The sequence below is a fragment of the Myotis yumanensis genome, unplaced genomic scaffold, assembly GCF_028538775.1.
Source record: "Myotis yumanensis isolate MYYU_CA2020_CCGP unplaced genomic scaffold, mMyoYum1.0.hap1 SCAF_4, whole genome shotgun sequence".
NCBI classification, from domain to species: Eukaryota; Metazoa; Chordata; class Mammalia; order Chiroptera; family Vespertilionidae; genus Myotis; species Myotis yumanensis.
Genome location: NW_027223755.1, coordinates 55,007,977 through 55,032,761, shown reverse-complemented (window position 1 = coordinate 55,032,761; position 24,785 = coordinate 55,007,977). Strand labels below are relative to the sequence as shown.

Sequence of the window (24,785 nt, the reverse complement as noted above, 5' to 3'; positions counted from 1 at the left end):
AGGTAAATACGGGTTCCGTTGCCCAAATGGGGAAAACATGATCATTTTCCAAGACATTTTTAAAACGATTTCTCCTTCAGGGCCTTCAGAAACAGAATGAACAATAGAAGAAATGCAGTCTCCCCAACCATTAGTTGGGGAAAAGATCTTTGGGTAGAAAAAAAACACACACCAGATGTCCACTATGCATGCATGGTACCATTTCCAAAAATCAAATCTACCCTCAGAGGACAAATTTTGTCACTATTGAGGATGTAAGAGCTCCCTGTGCGGAGAAGCCTAATCGCCTGCATTACTCTGCAGTCACACTTCATAGATCTTCCGTGCTGATGAATTGTTGCTGTGAAAGTGAGTCAGGAAATTCCTCCAGTCGATTTCTGGTGGGCCCTGGCTTTCATTATCAGTGGCTGCTAATGCCCCTTGATAGAAAAGAAAACACTTGATCCCAACAATTGAAGAGGGTTGTGGCAAAACTGGGCAGTTCAATAGCCTGGATAGTTTATTTATCCTTCCTTATGACTGAGTGACTTACACACCTAACCATGTTCCACTCTGGTCCATGAGCCATGAAGCAGGCAGTCACAGAATGATTTTGGAAAGAACTTATTCTGAGTCAATCTATTGTGTATCTCCCAGCTATTTTCATGTTTCCATGTAGTGATTTGTTAGATGCTGTTTGAGAGTAAATAGGCCGTAGTTAGTGCAAAATTCATAGGGAAATATTGAAAACACAGGTGACCCAATGAAATAACAGGAGAATTGAAAAGTCAACCTGAAACCATAATAAATTAAAACTAAAAAGTAGAAGCTATTTTACCCTTTCCATTAATCTGTTCTCAAAGGATTATTTATCTAGTTATTGTGGCTACTTAGATTTTTAAAAATGTTTTTTGGTCACAAGGCCGTCTAAACAAATAAATCCAATAAATGGGGGAGGGTATTTCAATTCTCTTAGAGTCTGAAACATTTTCTCTGAAATGATGACTCACATAAATGTTTGATAAAGACTGGGTCCATTAAAGCAGCAAACTCAATGAAGACAAGTCTCCTTCCAGAGCAGTCGTATTGGCGTCATGTTTTACATACTTTTTGTTTCACAGAAATCCAAGGACAGGGTGCCCGTGTCCCAGTCACCAGTTCTTTGAAAAGCCCTATGGGCTCCCCTCTCACTCAGCTGAGAAGAGGCTTCAACAGACTGCATCTGGCCACCTGGGCAACTTCGTCCCAGGTGCTGCAGGTGTCATACACGTTGACAGTAGGATTTACAGGCTCTCAGATAAAAGGTCTAAAAAAACACACACACACACACAAACTGTCCATTTCTAAAGGCAGTTTCAATTTGTCCTATAGCTAGAAGAGGGAAATGCCAGAGTTAAAGAAGAAACTGGGTTAAGGAAAGGACTCTGGGAAAGGTGGGAGCAAGTCCACAGAGGACTAATCATACCCAATAGCAAACAGCCACTTGCTTCAGCCCCTCCCACTCTAACTCCCTCTCATTTTTCCTTTTCAACCTAGGAGCAAGGAGCGAGGAATTCAGTCTTCAGTGTCCTCTCATTTGTTGTTTATAGTCACTTTCGATTCATTTCATTCAAATTACTCTTAATTCACACTTGAGAGTTAAAGTTCTGTGAGAATTAATGGAAGGCAATTTGTGGTAATTAAGGCCTTCTCATTTACATTGAATCCCAATAAAGCTAGATTTTGCTCCCGACTGTCTTTCTTTATAACAAACATGCTTCTTATATCCTAAAGGCATCAAAAAGGGGTTACCTTTTATGTTTCTGGTTAACCTTTACAAAAATGGGGAATTTAGGATAATAGTGTCTGTGCCAAACAATGTCGATTTCGGAATATCGTACTAGAAATTTGAAGACTGCCCTCATTCCTGCACCAGGCTGAAGAACAGGGGGTTTTCTGGCAGGTCCCATGTAAATTGTGGGACTTGCCTCCTCCACTTAAGAGAAAGATAGTCTCCGGGATCTACACACACAGGATGAAGGGCTGATCTTACTTCCATTAGCCCAGAAAATGAAGGCAGGTTTTTCAGTTTTGAGAAAGATTCAAGCTCAAGAGGCAATTTATAAAAAAAAGAAATTCTATTTTCAATCTCACTCCTTACCAAACAAGAATATTTCCACCAATCAGACTGGCAAAAAATAAAGGATTCTATATCCACCACTGGTGAGTTTGTGAGGAAATGGATACTCTCACACTGTTTTGATGAGAATGTAAATCAATACAGCCCTTTCTGGAGTCCACGCTATTAAAATTCGGTATGTTCTGTCCCTATCACCCAGCATGTTTCACTTCTACAAATTCATTCTGTAGGAACATTTTTACAAATGTTCAAAGATATGTACTAAAGTATGTTCTTTATTTTATTGCTTCTGATAGTAAACTTTGAAATGCTCATCGGTAGCAGACTAGTTTCGTGATGCATCTCTCACGGCCCTGTCCAATACGGTAGCCACTCGACACGTGTGGCTACTGAGCACTTGACCTGTGGCTAGTCTGACTTGAGTGCACACTGGATTTTGAAGATTTATATTTCAAAAAGTAAAATATCTCTGATAATTCTTATCTTGAGTGCAGGTTGAAAAGATAACATTGTAGATATATTGAGTTAAATATATTATTAAAATTAATTTTAACTATTACTTTTTACCTTTTTAATGTGGCTACTAGGATATATAATATTGAATACATGACTCATATTTGAACCTCACATTATATTTCTCTTAGCCGGCATTGCTCTGTATTATGTACTAGTCATTAAAAGAAGGTAGATCTCTATGTACAGATATAAAAAGATACAATATAGATTAATTGAGAAATAATTTTCAAAGCAATACATAAATTGCAAATCCATTTGCTTTTGTTTTTTTAAAAAATTAAGTATTAACCTATGAATCAGGAAGTTGCAGTCAGGGCACATACCCGGGTTGCCAGCTAGATCCTCAGTGGGGGATGTGCAAGGCAGCCAATCAATGATTTTCTCTCATCATTGATGTTTCTCTTTTTCCTTACCTCTCTGAAGTCAATAAAAATATATTTTAAAAAAACTATAATAATAACAGTATAGTATGCTAATTAGACTGGACGACCTTTTGGACGAAGCTGGGGGAAGGGTGCCAGAGGGAAACCAGTGCTGGCAGCCGGCGGAAGGAAGGCCTACTCTTGCACAAATTTCATGCATTGGGCCTCTAGTTAAGTATAAAAAACAAATTTGGAGGACTATGCCCTAACTATTGTTGGAGAAGTGGGGATTGGGGATGAAGGAGAAACATTTTTTTTACATTATGTCTTTTAAATCACAGTTTATGTACATTGGGTGGGAGGGGAAATAAAATTTAAAGCTAAAAATTAAAAACAAAATCAAGGGAGAAAAAAACCAACATTATAGTTTTAGCCTTTCATGTTTGTTGACATCTTCATATGTGTTTGTATTGCCTTGGCATTCATTGGCTATGAAAATCTCTTTTGATGATATATTGCAAAGCCTGAAATTTTTTCCTACTAGAATGTTTTTTACTATTACTATTTGTCATTTGTTTTTACCCTAATAAAGGAAATAGAAAAAATTAAAAGTAGACAAAATATCTTGTCCTGGTAAACAGCAAATCAGATTTCAGTTTATGAAGAATTCAGTTCTTACAATCTTCCTTCACGGTTGGCAACAGTGGACACAAGATTAAAATCCATGTGCACCTCAACATCTGACGCTCCAGGTACCAAAAGGAAGCCCTGGTTGAAAACTTCTCAAGCTGGGAAGGTCTTCACATTTTATGAAAGTAAATTTAGAGGAAGGAAAAGATTTAATAAACATTAAACTACTTTAAAAAATATATATTTACATATCTCTCAGATGTGTTCATATTATTCTGTGTTCTATTCTAGTCATTTAATAATATGTATTACCATATTTCCCAAATTTATCTTGAGTAGTATTTCAGCATATTTAGATGACAAGTTTATTTACTCTTCAGGGGAATTTTTATTATCTTTAGTAGCACCACTCTGAACATATTTTTTAAGCATGATTTATTTTCTCTAAGTGCAGCTCCTCTAAGTATTCCTGATCTCTTTTAAAAAAAAATTATTTTGAGTACATTTTTATGACAGATTTTTACTATAAGTGGTCTCAACTCTTTTTCTGAAACCAAATGAGTAAATGTTTTTTACTGTTTGTTTGGGTTTGTTTTTTTTTTACTAAAAGGGAAATTAACTTGACAAAGGGTTTGAATATTTTAAAATCCTTAACACATAAAAATACTTAATACACATTACCAGAGTACTCTCCCAAATTAGAAAACCAATTACTATGTAGTAATGTATGTGGTCCAATTGTCCCACAATACCACCTTCCACGTTCTTAAGCTTTAGAATTATTGTTCTGCTATGTCAAACCTATAAATGTGCTCCACTACCAAAAAAAAAGTGTTATATTTCAAAAGCAAACCTGTCATCTGACTGAGAATCTACTCAGGTAAAAAACTTTCTTTGTTTTCAATTATTTGATTTGCACTAATAAATTTTACTCAATTAAATAAGGAAAAACCTTGGAATGTTTAGAGATGCTTAGAGATAGGAGGCAATTATATAGAAGTAATGCATGTTTTTACAAAGTGACTGTTATCGTCACTGTTAAACACAAAAATATACAAGGAGCAAAGGGAAAGTGTGGGATTCCGCTGAACAAATCAAGATTAGCAGCAACTTTATACAAAGATGAAGAAGGCATAGTCCTTGTAGAAAGTGGCTGTATAAATATGTTATAATAAACCCCCCTGCCTCTGTATATCTGCCAAATGGCAAATTCATACAAACATATTCTAGTTCTCTGTTTATGAAAAGTGTATCTTAAAATACGCAAACCAGTCTCTGAGTCTCCCTCACATCCCTTCACGGCCGTACACTAGAACTAGGATTTGTTGCTACCCAAAGGAAGGAAAGATACAAAGACATGCACATATTAACTTCTGCAGGTCCCATCCCCTGGAGGACAACGCTGCTCCCTTACAACCGGCTGCAGCAGAGGAACACTTGAAGCTTGTAAACGCCCCATTCAAATCATACTAGTGGTTCCCTTTCCCTTTCTCTGTGCCTTTCTTCATCGTACCAATCCATTTGGTTATGCCACTGAATATTTTTGTTTCTATGTTTTGGTTCCTACAACACTATTATGTTATGTTTTGGAATCATGTAATACAGATGTTTCATATTCTGTAACAGCCCTTGTGTGTCCTTCCCCACTTACATATAATGTCCCCTCTGACTACCAAGGAAAGAGAGGTGGGGCCCGAAAGAAGAAAGGGACCGAAAAGGAGAAAGGCTCACATGGTGCCCATGTGCTGGTTCTATACTGAGGATGTCTTGAACCAACATATCATTAAACAAGTGAGCTCCTTCATCCTCATAACAGAAGCCTTGACAAAACCCACTTGGCATGGCAGGAGAGCCAGGGCACACAGCTGTAACGCCTCACTGTCAGTAGAGGGACAGTTTGCGGTAAAGGTGAAGTTTTAAATCTGTTAACACCAAGGAACAAAGACAACTGTGAGAATTTCCTCCCACTCTCCTCTCTGGTTTCCCCTGGTACAAATGAGCTATGTTTCTCTGATTAATTAGACCTTGAGCACTTAAAACAAAAGTGTTTTCTATATTTAGGAGAGTTATTCCAATTTACCCAAGTAATTAGAGAGCGTCAACAGTTTGATGCCTGAGCAGTTCAAATTGAGCAAACCCTGGTATAAGAAAATCTGAGAGATTTTCTATCAGCAGAGGATGTTCATTTCTCAGCAGATTTTACTTTATGCAAATATTGTCTAGCATATGAACTAAATGTCATTATCTGTCTGCACAATAACCTATATAATCCTCCTCTTTACTATCTAAATTACTATTTGTATATATAGTTGCAAAAGAGTTTCTACTACCTGAACACTTGAAGGAATTAATTATATTAATAAAGATGGAGATGATTTTAAAAGACATATTTAGGTCAAATTGAAAACAAATAATCTATTTCATTTAATGATAGGTTAATAAAGGAGGAAAACTAGATTAAAAAGCAAGAATGATCAAATAATCATCTATAGCTTAGTTCTACAGTATCATAAAACATCATTAATTCAGATTGAGCTCATTTTAAATGTATGATATATGAATGTTTATTGTCTTTTATTATAATCTACTTATATTTTCCCAATTAGACACAGTTAGAGATTCTCGTATGAATCTATTTTGTATATCCTTATATGTACCTATTCTCCTGCCCAACTAAATTGCCACATAACACACTTGTTAATCATGGCAAATTTAGATTCCACAATGCACATTTTAAAGTTAATTGGCAAGTAACCTTATTTTACTTGTAGAATACATTTTACCAAAAAAATACATATGTGCCTTTGTTTGGATTCCTGATTTTAAGAGTACCTGCATGGTCCTTTTATATGGGACCATTTGTTTAGGTCCAAATCAGTGATACAAATACAGTTTCCGGTTTAGTATGTCTGGGGTGGAGCCCAAGATTCTGTATTTATAACAAGTTCCCATACTGCTGACCTGAGAATAATATTTGGAACAGGAATGTTGTCAACTATGACCTTGTCAAATCTCACGTTCCTGGGCTGTGTCGTGGTACATGGGCCATGCTATTACTTTTCTAGCACAAATGTAAGCTGTGCAGGAAATAACATTAAGATGCCTGTGAAGATTTGATGTGATCATCTGACTCTTACTCTGACAATTATTAGCAACATTTAGTGGCCCGTTAAAATTCCTTGGAATCCTAAGACTTGTGCGAGTGGCTGGTCTCCTGTCCAACCCATTCCCATCATCAGTGGAGAGAAGCAGGGTTACATGATAATTTCAGTCCTTTCCGATTCATTACACAGCTGTGCTCAAGAACTCAGAGGATGTAGAAGCCAGTGTAAAAACAGGCTTCTGTCCTCTGGGAGACATTGTCCTCAAAGCTACTGCTATAACCTCAACCTCTCAAGACCAGGACCCAGGAGCTGCTGTTGGCTAACAACTGTGCTTTTGAAGCCAGCACACAAGAGAGAGAAAACATCTTGCAAAAACTCAGGAGCACCATGGGTCTATGGCTAGCACTAAGGAAACTAAAATATTTTTAATACATATTCATTGAGCTAAAGTACATGATTTCAAATTAATTATCATATTTTAATTCTCACAACTATCCAGTGAGGTAACTTTCCTATCCCTGTTTTTTAAGTGAGAAAAAATGAGGTTTGAGAGTTTTCCATGACTTACCCAAGGTCACACAGATAATATAAAGTAGATCTGGGATTTGGCTTCAAGCCCATTATGTTCTCTCCACTATAAAATCTTGACATCATATCAGTCTACCCAGGACCTACACAGTCAGCTGGACTTAGATTTGCACCCCAGCTCTTGTACTTACTGGCACATAACCACAGGCAAGTTGGTTACATTTTTTAAGACTCGGTTTTTTAATATTCAAATTGGGAATAATATCTCCCTTTCAGGTTTTTTGTGCAGATTAAATAAGATTCATTTAACCAGATTAATTTTAGGACCTTGAGAATTATGTAAGGCACATGACAGGTGCCAGATAAATCACAGCATTAAAAAATAATCTTATAGTCTCATCAAGATTACCAGAGCCAAGAAGACTTACTAAAACCTCAGGTTGAGCTAAGAATGCACACATTCCTTCCTAGTCTCCTATCTTATCTCAGAGTTCCCCATATCTCTGTATTAATATAGATGATGTTTTATTTATTTATTTATTTTTAAAACATATATTTTTATTGATTTCAGAGAGAAAGGGAGAGGCAGAGAGAGAGAGAAATATCAATGATGAGAGAGAATCATTGATTGACTGCCTCCTGCACGCCCCCCACTGGGAACCGAGCCCGCAACCCAGGCATGTGCCCTTGACCAGAATCAAACCCGCGGCCCTTCGGTCTGCAGGCCGATGCTCTATCCACTGAGCCAAGCCGGCTAGGGCAAGATGATGTTTTATTAAAGTGACCTACTTATGTGATCTATTTCCCTTCCAACTATAAACCCCACCATGGCGTATTCATATGTGTACCTCCAGTCCTTTAGAACATGGAAGGCATGCAATTCATGTATATTGACAAATTATAGCACAATAGAAGAGAATTTTAACCTGAGCGGCTAACTAGCTCAAGAAAGTCAGCACGTTCCTCTGGAGTCTGGCTGAAAGGAACTACTTATTGAATAATACAGTGACAGGCACACAAACAAAACCTATTCTCACGGAAGGAGCTCAAAATACAGTGGGAAGCCAAGCCTGTGCACGTGACCATGTAAGAGGATCATGCTACACCAGTGACACAGGGAAGATTCGATGGGCAGGTCTAGGAAGGATTAAGGAAGGAAGTTCAGCTGATGGTGAGCTGTGTTGAAGAGTAAGCAGGAGTTTGCAAGGCAAAGTGTAGAAGGTGTGGAATAAGAAAAGGGTATCAATGGAAACTTTGTGCAAAAATAGAGAGATAGGAGAAAGCATGGAGCTTTGGAAGATAGCAAATATTTCAAGGTTATTGGCTCATGAATATCTCCTCTATCAAATGTGAGCTCCCCAAAAAGCAAAAAACCTGATTTCCTACCTAACCTATTGTAAGTATTTAATGGCATATAGTAGATATTCCAAAATAATGATTGGATGAAATAAATAAATGAATAGATCAGTGAAAATACTTAATACCTACAGTTAAGCTAGAGTAAGAAGACTGGTCTTGAATTGGCTCACACATTGCTATAGTATTTTCAGTGTTTTAAATCAGCAAAAGCCTAGACTCAACCCCAAGTTTCCAGAGCATGCATTTACATCTATATAAATCACTTAGCCATCTGGCCTCTGCATGGGCTACTATAGCACAGTACCATAGACAGGGTGGCTTAAAAAACGGAAATTTATTCTCTCATGGTTCTGGAGGCTGGGATGTCTCAAGTCCAGGTGCTGGTAGATTCTGTGCCTGGTGAGAGCCCTCTTCCTAGTTTGTAGATGACCACCTTCTTGCTGTGTCCTCACGTGGCCAAGAGAGGAAGCTCTGGTGTCTCTTCTTCTTATAAGAGCACTAATCCCATCATGGGTCCCACCCCCAAATCCTCATCTAAACCTCCCACCCTGGCCGGTGTGGCTCAGTTGGTTGGGCATTGCTCCAAGCACTGAAAGGTTGCAGGGGCGATTCCTGGTCAGGGCATATGCCTGGGTTGTGGGCTCAATCCCTGGTAGAGGGTGTGCAAGAGGCAGTCAGTTGATGTTTCTCTCTCTCCCTCTCTTTTCCTCTCACTCTAAAATCAATAAAAGACAACCACCTAATTAGAATGACATTGTTGTGGTCCTTGTGATGTTATTACCTCACATGTCCTTGCAGGCTCTTTGTTTCTGTACAACATGGCATCTGCCTTTTCCTCTTCTCCTGCTCTATTGTTCTGTGTTTGATGTCTTCCGTGGCTGCTGCTATCAAAAGCATGGACGGTCCTGCCAAAAATGGTAATGCCACCAGTGATGGCTACACCTGCCAAAGGCACAACTACTCCTCCCAATGCCAGGGAATTCCGGCCAGCAAAGAGACAGGCCTGCTCCTGTATCTTCTCAATTTAGATTGAGGGTGATCCAGGCTGTCCAGGCTCTCCGGGCCTCTTCTCTGCTCATACAGCAACACTAGAATTTCTCTCTACCCCTCAGGCTGCAAAGCTGTGCCAATTTGAGCTCTGGCCGCCTGAGTAGACATTCAGGAAATAGCTCTTCTGGTTTTTACTCAATATTTTTGAAGTCTTTCTTCCAAAGACAGAGGCATGAGTCCACTGGTGCTGAATATTAAATACCTCTCTTCAACACTGATCTGTTGACTTTGGATCAAAACTCTTCCTAACCTGTCTTTTCTATTAGAGGAGACTTGTTTACCTTCCTGAGTCATCCAGATTGTGGCTGAATCCTGTGCAAACGCAACTGGCTCAAGTTGGGATTCCCGCTACAAGAAGCTCCTTGCAGGCCAAGTCCATGCTTCTTTTGTGCTCTTTATACTCCACTCTATTATACTGGACAAATATTAATACTTGATCATAGCTCTTAAATTAAAAACTGGTGGCATAAGGACGCATGGTGCTTATGCACTACAGGAAAACAAAAGCAACTCCTTAAAAATACTACGTGTTTCAGTTCTACTGCAAGCAGCCTGATTCTGTATGCCCCGCTCAATACTAGTACTGTGTCTGGATGCAGCCAGACCTCTACAAATGCATATTAAATAAGCAGCTATTTTTAAAGTTTCCTGTGAACCAAAACAAATAAATCTCACCTATGGAGGGTGTGGGGCATGATCTCAGAAGAATGACTGTGAAGATTTCCAGTACATAAAAAATTAAACCTTAAAGACAATGGTGTTCACTTCCCCATTGGCATCCTTAAAAAGGAAACATGATATGGCATGAAAGACAACAGAAAGAGAACAAAGGAAAGTACTAGATGGTTTTCAACCATGCTTCCCCTTACTCTAGCCCTGCTTCTCTCTTGGCAATTTCTTGAATATTCCAGGAGTGTTCCCCTCTCAGGATCTTTGCAGTTGCTGTTCCTCTGCCTGGAATACACTTGTCTCAGATAATTCATAGGTGCTGCTTCCTGCCTTCATTCAGTTCTCTGATATACCATTGGCCTTTTCTGGCTAGCCTTTTTTTTTTTAATTGATTTCAGATTGGAAGGGAGAAGGAGAGAGAGATAGAAACATCACTGATGAGAGAGATACATTGATCAGCTGCCTCCTGCATGCTCACCACTGGGTATCTAGCCTGCAACCTGGGCATGTGTCCTGACCTGAATCAAACCATGACCTCCTGGTTCATAGGTTGAGTCACAACCACTGACCCACACCAGTTGGGCCTGGCTACCTTTTAAAACTTGAGCACCCTCCCTATTTCCTGTCCTGTTACCTTGCTTTATTTTTCTTCATAGCATTTAATTACCACTTGGCATTATATTATTGGCTCATTTCTTTCATCTGGGGTATTAGGTGCTTAAGAGCAGGAACTGTGTTTGCTTTGTTCACTGCTCTCTTTAGTATCTGACACATAGTAGGTGATTCATAAATAATGTTTAAATTAATTGTATTGGAATGTGGATTTTGATGCAAGGTACTATTAATCATAAATATGATTAAGTAAATATATTTTTTTTAAAAATCAAACTTCTCCTTCTGGTAAAATGGAGTAGTTTGCAAGGCATTGATGTGAAAAGGGAGCAGCAGAACATGAAAAGTAGACTGCTATTCTGCTGCATTTTCCCAGGGGACATTTGCTGGTTTCAGAAATGGACAAGAGGCTGAAAATAGGAACTTTTGGTGGCCAAAGGGAAGCTTCTGGGGTTAAAGAAACCAGCAGAACTTTGTAAAGCTCATAAGGCAGAAGCAGTGTTAAAGATTCACAGACCAGCATCCTGGTGAAAAGGGAAGGGTAAAGAATTGGGCCTAAAATATGACCTGCTTTTCCTTGACAACATTTGCTTGATATGTTGGAGAGTTGAAAGGAACTGCTGAGTTTTACCAGGCTGAGGCAACACGGATTAAGGTTCAGTCTCAGAAGCTGACGGGACAAAGATTAGGGAAAGTCCTTTGTGAACAAAGTAGTCTCTAAGAGTCGCTTTCCAACCTTGCTGCACATTGAAATAATGTAGACATGTTAAAATTTTTTAATTTAATTTTTTAATTATTATTTTTAATTGAGTTTATTGGGGTGGTATTGTTTAATAAAAATATACAGGTTTCAGGTATACACGTCTACAATATATAATCTGCATATTGCATTGTGTGTTCGCCACCCCAAGTCAAGTTCCATTTATCCCCCCTTTATTCTCTTCTACCTCCCTCCACCCTGCTTCCCCTTGGCAATCACCATACTGTTGTCTGTGTCCATGAGTCTTTCATTTTTTCTTTGCTTAATCCCTTCTCACGCAGCCCCCAATCCTCTCCCCTCTAACTCAAAGCAATAAGAAATAAAAGATAATGGGCAGGAATCCCAATTATAACCATAACTGTTGTAGGTATTACATATATTTGCAGCACTGTCTCCTTCAAAGCTCAGAATGTGTTTTCCCGTTGTAGTTTTCAATAACAACCACACTGGAGAGGAGCCCGGTGCTGCTGGCATGTCAGTGCTTCCCGGGACCTGGGCACACTGGGCAAGTCTCCCGGTTCCATTCATGAGCAGGCCCCAGAAAATGACTGACACAGAACAGTTGCTGTTACCGGTAGGTTAAGACATGGACTAGTTCCAAAGGAAAAGAAAGGCTTTCTCACACCCATCTTTCAAAGTAAAGTAACTGAATAGCTTTAAAAATAACAGCAACAAACAATATATCACCAAAAACCAGGTATCAACTGAAACAATAAACTTCTTTACTCTCTCAGTGGGTGGGAGTCAAAACCAGCTGTCAGACTCGCATATCTGCTTCTTTTCCATTTTTAATTCAATTTTCCCTTCAAATGAATCATGGTATGGTCTTGGTTGCTCTGAGTAGCAGAGAAAAAAACCAGAAAAAGCAACTGCTGCATATAGATATCAGTACAAGAAAAAAACCTTGGACAATCTGTCTCCTTTCCAGACTTCAGTCCCACCCTCTCACCCCTTACCCCCCACCCCCACCCCAGTCTGCCTTGAAATTTCATTCTTCTGCAAATATGCTCCTTTTCCCTTTTTGCCACAGGAACCATTCACCAAAACAAAACATGGGATAAAATATATTCCAAGCTGAATTAAAACCATTAGCCCCTTGAAAACTCATTCCAAGGAAGAGAAAAGGAACAGGCAAATTTATTAGGTGCCAAGAAAGGATGTTGGTTACCTGGGAATTCAGTTCAACTTTAAAGGCTTTTTTAATTAAATTATTTAATGAGTTGAAAGAAGAGAAGGAACAAAGGTTAGAAAATGAGTGTACATGTTTTCAGTCAGGAACAATCAAAGCAAATGAACCCAGGTTTTCAGCGCTATTGTTTTTCATGGGTTCTACTTCAAAATTTGTGCTGGAAGTCTAACAAAATTAAAACTCCCAGGATAAGGGTGCCACGGACACAGGGAGGGGACAGGGTTAGGGAGAGTGCATCGAGAAGGCTCTTTGAAGTTGGGTGGGCAGGGAGTGTAGCAAAGGGCATAACAATGAAGAACAAAGATTTAGATTCCAAATAAGGTCACTATAGAAAGGGTATACCCTAACTCTTATATTTAATGTGCCTTTAGAGTGCATTAACTGTCTTGTTTTGATAAATAATAATAACAATGCTATAATGTACCCTATAGTTTACAAATTTAATGGGGGAAACTTGGAAGAAGCAATGGGTAAAAATGAAAAACACATTCTCCCATTTCTACTTTTTTCCCCCTTTTTTCTTAAAGGTGGTCTTTCCCTGTCCAAAGTGTAATCATATGTGAAACTCCATCATTTCCCCTTTTGCCTTTCCAACCCCAACATGCTTCATTATAGTCACCATCATGCCATTCATCTGACGTCTTTCACTAACTACCACAATTTAGTAGGTGTTTGGTATTCCTGAAGGTAGTGTTTTTCATTAAAAGACACATTCAAGCTGGTTCTCTAGACTCAGTTGAAGCAAGGGCTTGGTAATGAATCTATTATTTAAATTAAAAAACAGTTCTGGGACACTGTTTTAAAACATTTATCTTATTTTAGAATTAAAAAAACACAGTTTGGTCTGTTTTTCTTTTTAAAAAAGTTTTACTCGCTTTACAGCACAGTTATTTGCATTTTTTCTTCATCCACAACTGACTAGATTGAAAAAAAAATAGCAGGAGATATAAAAATGAAGAAAGAAAATAAATAACAACATGTTAAGGTTTTTTCTTTTCTTTCTTTTTAGAACTGAAAGAAAGAAAGAGAATGAAAGAGAGAAAACCACCAGGCCTGATTAGTTCAACATTTGGGGGCAAAGAGACATTGTGTATAATGTCAGTAAAGTCACATCAGCAAGAGACCCCAGGACACCATGGGAGGGAATGTTTATCAGACAAATGTGTCTCCAAGGTTCTTGTGCTGGGAGGCACTTTTCCCACCCCTTCCTGTTTGCATTCCTCAGGATCAGATTTCAGCGGAGGGGATGGAAATTAAATAAAGGTGCATTGGAAGAGACATAATTAGTCCTTGAATCATAGGATCTCAGATTCGTGAAATTTCATTGAAAATTTAGCTCGAAGCCTTTTAAAAAATGCCTATGGGGCAACCTCTTCAGATTTTCTCCCAAGAATGTAATGTTTAGCATACACAAGTAATTATTACTCAATAATGCTCTTTTGTTCTGAGCTAAGAATTCCTGTGAGCAGTGTTTTCACCTGTGGAACAGAAGAATTCACAGAAATACACTCACCCAGCTGTGTTCCTCTGTGAAGTTTGCTTCAGGTTTTCTCTCAGAGCATCCAACACTTCTCTTGGTTGTTTCTTGCAATGGTTCACATTGGCAAACACGTCACTGAATAGCACAGTGTCAATCCCAGAGCACCCTCGGATGGCAGGCCCCTTTTATAAGAACCACCCTGTGAGGAAAAAAGGATATAATGTGAGGAAAGCCTCAACTAACTTTGAGGGAAGCATAGATTTCAACTTGTAGCATGTTTAGGGTCTACTAACCTTGTGGAATAGCTTAAATATGTGCTAGTTTCTCCCCCCTCACCTCTGAAAAAGCAAAACAAAACAAAACAAAAAAACACAGGAGAAGGAGAAATAATCTATCACAGTCTACTGAGAATTCAGGTCTGGTTGTGGAAAAGAAAGCATAGTTTGCAGGAAAAATCCTGAAAATCCTTATAAAGACTTAGAGCTAGAAGTTCTCAGATTCTTTCTGTTTGAAAGCCACTAACTGGATTGTGAGGAATCCATGAAGGCATGAATGAAATTCACACTGCAGACCCACAACCCAGCCCAAGACTCCAACATGGCAGCCCCTGATGAACAGCTGGAGGCGCAGTCCGGGCAAAGGGGCCCTCACACCAGGTATACCTATGAGATTTAGGACCATACATGACTGATGTTTCTGGTGGCTGTTAGTTTGCTGTGTGTCTACATAGATCACAGATGATTTTAATAAAATATTCTGTAATTATAATTAATGAGAATTTACTTCAAATCTCTTGCTAAATATAATTTTATAAGCCAAAACTGTAAGTCATTAGCAGCACAGCTTTGGCTTCTTCAGCACCCAAGGAAAACTAGGTTGCAAGAGGAGGCTCTTGAGCAATAAAATAAACTGTTACCTATGATTTGTAGAATCATCACGTCCATATGGCAAAAGGAATCTGTCTCAGGGAGCCTGTGACACAGAGTGTCAGAAAACACTCCAAAGCTCTGAACTGGCTGCCGTTTATTGTATGTTAATCTGCTGTGAGTTTCCACAGCTCACTCAGCCAGGCACTGTGCGGAGCACCCAAGGAAGCAAGCACGTGCCATTTTTATTCTTGGCCCTGCCCTGGCCTGGCCTGCCCTGGGAGGAGGCGGGGGTGCTGGAGACCAAGATCAACAGTAATTGATATAAATGTGAGGAGTCTGGCAGAAGGCTGACCAGGACTCCTTTTCATATTCACAGGGTGAGTATCTACATTTTATTACCTGCTGCTGACTCAATGGCCTAACGCAAACTCCCCCAAAACCTGACAATCTTACTGTTTACTAAACATAACCATTGATATATGTCTGTTTGCATTCCTAAAGGTAATTGTGTATTCTAGCTAATAAAAGCAGCTGGGAAAGGAGCAACAGGAGAACTTGACTGCTATAGTTAAGTTTTCCTCTGGTTCCCCCGGTATTAAAAATAATATTTCATCTTGTGTATCATTGGTGCGTCAGCTCTTCCTCCAAGCCTTTGAACCCGCGAAAGCCACGCTGGCCGTGGACTCTCACAGGCGGGCTCTTCAGAGAGACACAGCAGCTTGGCCAGAGGGGAAAGCTCATGGATTGTGAAAAACATTTACTACTGAAGAAGATACGGGAGCAAACACCACTAGCAGTATACTTACAGCAACATTCCCAACAGGGAGCCACAGTGTACCAGGAAGCGTTCAGCTGCAGGTAAGAAAAACGATTCCAGTTACTTCAAGCAGAACGGAGTTTAATTCAGGGAATCATTGGGATAGCTAGAAGAATAGGCTCTAGGCTGGGCTCTCAGGAACGACTTTCAGAATAACACTGCAGAACTGGCTTGCTGTTGCCCCATCTACAATCAGAGAGCTGTTATGACAACTGCTGGCTCCAGGACCATCCTGCCTTACTTGAGATCTAGGAATCAAGAAGCTGCCTCTTGTGCATCCCAGAAGCAGCCTGCCCCACGGTGAATCCAGGAACTACAAGTCATCACCAGAACTCTTGGCTTCAGAGGCATTCTGTCCTCTCCATCTGGACAAGCTAACATGGGTGCCCGGTCCCCCCTGCCTCACTCCTGACTTCACTCAGTTCTGGACTCAACCTTGCACCAATGCAACGAATTGATGCAACCTCTTTCCCGTGACAGGGGATATGGAAAATGTAGTGTTTAGCTTTCTTAACCAGAGAGTTCTAAATATGGGTAATGTGTACCGTCAATCTCCAGAACAGAATACAGAGCACGGAATTTTGGCAACTTAATTGATCATTGGCCCTTGTTTGCAGCGACTACCTTGCAGGACTGGGCTAGAACTGTGGCTCCCAATTTCTGGCTCTGTGCCCACGCCTTATCTCTGCAGAGGAAAATAATATGTTGTTTCATATTCAGGCTTTTACCATAGCTATCTTAGCTAGAATTTAATCATACTCATAAATTGTATTTGCTATTGAGTTACATTAAAAGTAATATTTTTCTTTTAGGTAAACAGATGACTTAAAGATGATTTCATCACAATTATGTGTGCATTTTTAAATGAATGGAAAAATTATCAGAATAAAATGCTCTCAGAACAATGTCCTGTATATTTTATTCTAAATACTGATTAGCTAGTATGTAGTGATGGTATGAATGTTAAAAAAAATAATAATAATAGGAAAACATACCACTGTTATTTAGATCTTTACCGTGTGTTCAGGCCATTTTCCTTCATGGAAATTTTTATAGAATGCCTGACTTTGTGGACAATTCTTGGACACGGTGAATTGTCTTTAATTGACAGGGAGCCCATCAGCAGGACACCTAATTACTTCCTCAGGTAGGTCGCTCAGGCATGAAACAGGACCCTGGGGACAGGCTCACCTCCTTCACCTGAAATTCCCTTAAACATTTACAAATATCAGTCAAGTGTGAGCCGAGTTTTTGGCCCTGCCAATGTCAAGGCACTTTGGTCCCTTGGGCAAAAATTGCCAACCTTAATGGGTTCCAGCTGTCTCATGGTTGAATGCCTGCTCCGCCAGCCTGCAGGCTGCCCTGGCATTTCAAAGGGCTCCTAGCAGGCTCTGTCACCCATGCAGAAGGCAAAGCTGGCCTTTGAACATGTGGCCCTGCCAGGTTGACGTGCACTACCCCCAGGAGAAAGCAATAGCTTCCTTATGGCTGCCTGGCCAGGCAGAGGGCTGGAGCTCAGATTACCTGGATCAGTCAGGAGGCCGGAAAGCAACCCAGGATCAGCTTGAGCAGGGTGCGGATTTCAGCCACCCAAGCAGCCAGGGGAGTACCCTAGGCAGCGTAGAGTTTTTCTTCTGAAAATCTCGGTAGTTCTTGGGGACTTTTGCACTCCAACTTATTATGAGGTGGGAATCCTGTGGACATATGGACTTCACAGAAAATGATCTGCATTTGATATTCCCTGCACATAAATATATGTGTGTGTTTCTAAGGCAAGAACATGATTTTTTATGCAAATTATGTCCACTTAATCACCAGGATTTCTTTGTTGTGATAATAGAGAGACAGATTCTCTGCACATAGCGCATCAGGTGAACTAGCAGACTTCACTCCCTTCAGACTTAGAGAAATGGCTGAGTTTATTAGAAAGCTGAGATAGACATTCTTATGTCAGAAAAAATATTTGTTCCAATTTACTAAATCATTGTAAGTTTCTAAATGAAAAACATGTATGTTGATAGTTTCAATAAAATGATCCCAAGGTAAAAAATTCAAAGTTAAGCCATCTGTTCTATAGGTCTCAAAATGTCAGTCACGGGCCATATACTGCCTGTAGACTGTTTGCTTTGGTCTGCATGATGCTTTCAGAAATAAACTCTGCTTTAAGAAAACGGAGTCAACATCTAGAAATCAGAAGCTAGTACTTTTTTTTTTAATGGGGACATCAGAGGTATGTAGTGTTTAAGCCAGAAGCGCTGGCAAGACTGACCAGACCCTTCCCAGGAAGGAAGTGAATAACTGAATTGCTAGGTTCAGTCAATGAGGCATGTGAGCGAAACTGAAAATAGACAGATTAATGGAGAAAAGCCACACAAATTGCATTGATGTTGATTTTTTTTTATGTGCACAGGATCTTTTACAGAAAAGAAGGGAAAACCCAAAGAAGCAGTTAGACTTGGGGGCTTATGTACCATTTCAACAAAGAACAAAAAACTGACGTGATTAGACAAAGAAAAGGGGGTTTGGGGTACTAGGGCCAATGAATTGTGGGAAAGTGAGTAGGAAATCCATGGGGGGACTAGTGGAAGTGAAGGTTACCTCAGTAAGGTTTGCATATCACACTCATGTGCAGGCTCCGATTTTCAGTGACGAGGGCCGCGCACCTTGCTCTGGTACAGGAGAGGAGGGGATTTATGGCTGCTTTTAGTCAGAAAGGAGGACAGCAGAGAGTTCATGCACCTACTATTTCTCCATTGCCTTCTGCTCAAAATAATCAACATGCCAAATTGCATAGTTTGGGGTGTCATATCCTGACCCCCTTGCACAGCAAAGAAACTTTTATAACTGACCAGTGCTTTGCACAGATTACATTCTCTGACTACCATGCAATGAGGTGAAAAATCAGTAACAAAATAGCCCAAAATAGCTCATACTTTTAGAAATTAAATATATATATATATATAAAATAAGTCATGGATCACAGTGTTGTGGCAAATGGCCCAAGAGAACGACAGCCAGCACCCAGAGGAATCAGGAAAGTTACCTTTATTACACAGCGCTGCGAGTCCAGGGGATTTTGATCCGAAGCCTGAACTGACAATGTGTGGAGGTTTTGATATATATATCTTCTTGTGGTGGGCCCCTTGGGGCAGGCTTTGCAGCTCCGCCCAAGTCAATTAGAATGGGGAAGTAAGATTACTGTTTAACTAGATACTGAACTAGGCTGTAAGCCCCCAAAGTTGCCCCATTTTCCTTCTCAACAGAAGAAATCATAATGGAAATCAGAACACACTCAGAAATAAAAGTAATAATAACAGACCTTATATCAACACTCAGGGCATACCCAGTCCCTCGTTTCATCAGTTATGCCAATTAAAAGATTGGGTTTCTTTTCTTTTGACACTTTGAGTCTTTTGCTTAAAACATAATAGCCAATTTGTACACTACTCTCTTTAGGGACAGTTCATAAAAAATTGATCACTTTTCAGTGACATACTTTGTATTCAGAGTCAATTATTGTTTCCTGAGGAAATTTTTATGAGGAAATTTTTATTTATTTATTAAAGGACTTTTTTTAAAAGTAGCAACCACCAGTTAGTTTAGAGGACAGATCATAAATATGGGAGTAAAAGGTATAATATCTTAGTTTTGTGGTTATTTTTAACATGGACAGACTCTCATCTGGATTCCCCACACTCTGTCTCACTTCTGATGGGAAGCTCCTAGAATTTGCTTCTAACAGTGTTGTCTCTTTGAACAAAGCCTGGTATCGCCAACCTCCTCCTCAAATGTGGCTCTGCAGAATTATCTTCTGCCTCTGTCACCCCACGAGTGAGGAGTCTCTAGTAATAAATTATTTCTGTTAATAAATCCCCATGAGTTGAATTAAAAACGCAACCAACCAACTAAATGCATGAATGTTTTGTTTTTTTAAAAATGGAGAAAATCCCAATGTTTTCATCCTGGTTTTATCCTCTTTCTTCTCAAGTTCATGTTCCTGAAACAACTCATAATGCCTTTCACTGAGAGAAAATAAAAATATGGTTTCTATGTTGTGTGACCATCTGCAAAGCCCTCTTGTTCTGGCTGTGAAGTGATGCTCTTGTATTTCGTGGTTCTCCCCACAGAGGACGGTTCCCAAGTGCTTAGAACACATCCTACAGGTGCTTGATATTTTTATAGGCATATGTTTTAGATTCCTTTCTTCTAAATTTTCCCAGTTGAGCTTATTTGTCTCCCTGGTTGACCTGTCATGAACGGACTGAGAAAAAGTAAATACTTAACACAGGAATTAGAAGAGCTATTTGGAAGATCGGCTGGTCTTGATTGGACTTCTCACTGAATGCTCCCATGCATGGGCACAGAGAATTCCCATTCATAGCAAAGCCCATTAGCTCTTTTGATGCGGATGGAAAACTGCTGTAGATTAACAAGGCAGTCAACCATGAGAACCACAGTGCTGGAAAAGCTATTTTTTAAAAAGCACTAGGTTTTGTTTTATAAAACCAGAAGAATGAGATCCTAGTTGTTTTTGCAAGCCTTGAACAACTTATTTCGCCTCACTTGGTCTTTGTTCCCTCATTTGTAAAACGGGGAGGAGGCAGGAGGGAAGTATGTTAATCTACCTCTAAATTCACAGGGAGAGTAAAAAACTCTAGGATTGTGAGAATCCTACCGCTACACAAGCACTTTGGAACAATAATTACAATAACAGCAGCTGCCCTGGCATAACACTGTGTCCAGGGAATTCTGCTGAGTGGCCTTCATGCAGCCCCGGGCGATGGGCCCTTGACAACGAGGTGACACTCCTTTAACTGTATCGCACCATCAGTTCTGTGGCCACCAGCTTTATTTTAATTTTTAGTTTTCTGTTAATAAATCTCCATGAATTGAATTAAAAACCAAACCAACCAACTAAAAGCGTGAATGTTTTAGCTTTAAGTGGAGAAAATCCCAATGTTTCCACCCACATCCACCCCCTTGTACCTTCTTGTGATCTTGGAGCTTCTCCCTCAGGACTTCTTGGTCACATTTTTCACAGTGGACTTTCCCAAGATGCTTCTGTCAAAAGTGATACTTCAGAGCCCTGGGACTGAGAAATCACTCCTGCAGCTTCACAGTTGAAGGCATTAAGAGCCCACATCCTTTCCCAACGAAGTATTGGATTTAGATCCTATTGATGACTAAAACCAGAAGAGAAGCTAGTCCCTCAGTTAACTAGAATAAAGAAGATGCTACTTCTGTATGTGAACTTGTGCTCCATCGCACGAATGTTTGCTATGAAACTTATCCCTCACTACCATCCAATAGGACATCGTGACAGTATCTGTTTACTAGTGGATCAGCTGCTTCTAACCTGAGTTTATAAACATCAGAGTTTTAAAACCAATAAAAACCAATGCTAAATTGTGTGTGTAGGTATGTATGTATGCAAATTTTTCTAAAAAGGGTTTCACTAGACCACCAACTTACACCATACACAAAAATAAACTCAAAATGGATAAAGGACTTAAACATAAGACAGGAAACCATAAAAATATTAGAGGAATCCACAGGCAGCAAAATCTCAGACATATGCTGAAGCAATATCTTTGCCGATACAACTCCTAGGGCAATGGAAACTAAAGAGAAAATAAACAAATGGGACTACATCAAAATAAAAAGCTTCTGTACAGCAAAAGAAACCATCAACAAAACAACAAGAAAGCCCACTGCTTGGGAGAACATATTTGCCAATGTTATCACTGATAAGGGTTTAATCTCCAACATTTACAGGGAACTCATAGAACTTAACAAAAGGAAGATAAACAATCCAATAAAAAAAATGGGCAATGGACCTAAATAGATACTTTTGAAAGAGGACATTCAGAAAGCCAAGAGACATATAAAAACATGCTCAAAGTCACTAATCATCTGAGAGATGCAAATCAAAACAACAAAATGGTACCATCTCACACCTGTCAGAATGGCTATCATCAACAAATTAACAAATGACAAGTGCTGGCGAGGGTGAAGAGAAAAAGGAACCCTCGTGCACTGCTGGTGGGAATGCAGACTGGTGCAGCCACTGTGGAGAACAGTAAGGAGTTTCCTCAAAAAACTAAAAATGGAACTCCCATTTGATCCAGTGATCCCACTTCTAGGAATATATCCCAATAAATCAGAAACACCAATCAGAAAGGATATATGCACCCCTATGTTCATAGCAGCACAATTCACCATAGCTAAGATTTGGAAACAGCCTAAGTGCCCATCAGCAGATGAGTGGATTAGAAAACAATGGTACATCTACACAATGGAATACTATGCTGCTATAAAAAAGAAGGCATTCTTACCATTTGCAACAGCATGGATGGAACTGGAGAGCATTATGCTAAGCGAAATAAGCCAGTCAGAGAAAGATAAATATCACATGATCTCACTCATTTGTGGAATATAATGAACAACATAAACTGATGAACAAAAACAGATCCAGAGACAGAGAAGCATCGATCAGACCCCCAAACCTCAAAGGGAAGGTAGGGGAGGGTGGGGGTAAGGGGGAGAGATCAACCAAAGGACTTGTATGCATGTATATAAGCCTAACCAACGGACACAGACACCAGGGGTTGAGGGCATGAGTTGGGGGGTGGGGGGCAATGGGGGGGATAAGGACACATATGTAATACCTTAATTAATAAAGAAAAATAAAATAAAATAAAAAGAGTTTCAAATGGGTCTGTGACCTAAGATATGTTCATCTTTGCTGATCTAGATATTACCTTTACTCAGGGACTCCCTCAGAGTCGTTGTTTCTTCCATTTTTATCACTCAATAAATTTTTCATTTTTGAGAAAATCATGAGTGATGATTTACACATAGCTTTTGAATTACTCTCTTGATATTTTTTAAAGTAAAGTGATTAAGACACACAAGCACACAAGAAACTCAGCCTGAAAGATGGTGACTCTAATCTCCAGCTGGCTGCTTCTGAAATTGTTTTTTTCTTGTTGCCAGGTAACTCTATTTGCATTTGTAATAAATTGTCTGAAGCTTAGAGCTCCTTCCTCCGAGGTAAAAATTGTGGGATTTGTAGCCGCTAGTTTCTTAGCAAGTGATCAGATCCAATTTTCTAATGGCAGTCACTCACCCATTATTTTGCAGTTACTGTAGCAAATTACCACAAACGTCAGTGGTTTAAACACATAAAATTTATCTTACAGTTCTATGGTCCAGAAATCTGAGATGGGTTTCGCCAGTTATTCACAGCCTGGGCAAGGCTGCATCCCTCTCTGTAGGCTCCATAAAGTGCACTTCCTTCATTTTTGCAGCCTTTAGGGGGGACCCACATTCATTGGCTGGTGGCCCCCCTCCTTTATCTTCAAAACCAGCAAAAACAAGTGGAGTCCTGCTCACCTGGCATCACTTTGATCTCCTCTTCTGTCTCCTTCCTCTTTTAAGGACCCTTTCGATGCTATTGGGCCAAGCTAGAAAATCCAGGATAATCTCCTAATTTTAAGGTCATCTAATCAACAACCTTAATGCTATCTGCAAACTTCCAGTACAATGTTGCATACAAATAGTGAGCATAGACATCTTTGTCTTGTTCCTGGTCTTAGGAGGAAATCTTCCAATATTCACCATTAGGGGTGATGATATTAGCTATGGGTTTCTCATACATGTTCTTTAGCAGATTGAGGAAGTTCTCTTTCATTTCTTCTTTGTTGTGTATTTTATCATAAAAGTGTATTGTTTTTTATCAGATACTTTCCTGCATCTAATATGATCATGTTGCTTTTATTTTGTATTCTATGATGTATCCTTGATATGATGTGTTACATTAACTGATTTTTTTATATTAAACCAACCTTGCATTCCTGGTATAAATTCCACTTGGTAATGATGTATAAGCATTTATATATGTTGTTGGATTGAGTTTGCTAGTCTTTAGTTGAAGATTTTTGCACCAACATTTATAAGATATTGGTTTGTAGTTTCCTTTTCTTGTGATGTCTTCTGCCTCTACTATTTTCTAGGTACAGAAATTATTTCGTATCAGTAGTAGGAAAGGGGATAAAAGTGATACACATGGAGTTGAGGAACTGGGCAGCTCCATACATTTGAGATGTTAGAAGCTTTGATCCACCTGCTTCTCTCCACTTCATCTTCAGCCACTGGCTGGCCTGCATGAGGCAAGGGAGAGGCTCCACTGCTCCAGGATGTTTCTCACTCTCCCACGAGGGTCTTCCCAAGCAGACCATTAGTGTGCATGGAGCATCAATAAGCTGAGTATTCTAAATCATGAAGCACCTGTCTCAAAATGGCATCACCTTGAACCAACACTTGTGAAGACTGGAGCTGCAAATATCACAGAGAGGTTTGCCAGACTGCCTTTTCCCACGGAAGTCCAGTGCCCAATACTATCAAATACTCACCCCTCTTACTAAATTTGTCTGGTCTGAATGCCCCTTTGATCTTTTTCTGACAACCATCTGCAGAGCTTGCCTGGTAAGGAGTGAAAGGACATTTTCCTGGAGCAGCTGTCAGCTGAGAAGGCTGAGCTGCAGTTCTCTTCTGTGCACTTGGGGTAATGTCTCTTGAGACCACATTTCCTGGTGAACCAACAGTCATGACTTCAGCCTCAGTCTGGGGTGAACAGGCTTGTGGGCTCATTCAGGAAGGTAAACATGCAACACACATGAGGACTAGCATTCATCCTGCCGACCCCACACGGACCCTGCTCACTGATCCTACAGGAGATTC

The 24,785-nt window shown here is 39.7% G+C and overlaps 1 long non-coding RNA gene across 3 annotated transcripts in view; it reads right to left on the bottom strand.

Moving 5' to 3' along the window:
* The window catches only part of LOC139008777 (uncharacterized), a 34,967-nt gene extending 15,830 nt beyond the window's left edge, over positions 1–19,137 (bottom strand). Inside the window, exons 1-3 of one of the 3 annotated variants that reach the window (XR_011471212.1) lie at positions 19,087–19,137; positions 16,033–16,078; positions 14,391–14,556 (exon numbers count right to left, since the gene is read on the bottom strand). This is a non-coding gene — a long non-coding RNA (uncharacterized lncRNA). Of the gene's footprint in view, positions 1–14,390; positions 14,557–16,032; positions 16,079–17,567; positions 17,709–18,641; positions 18,706–19,086 lie in introns of those variants that run through there. The other 2 variants (XR_011471214.1, XR_011471213.1) reach the window with 2 other exon arrangements.
* Between the last annotated feature and the right edge of the window lie 5,648 nt (positions 19,138–24,785).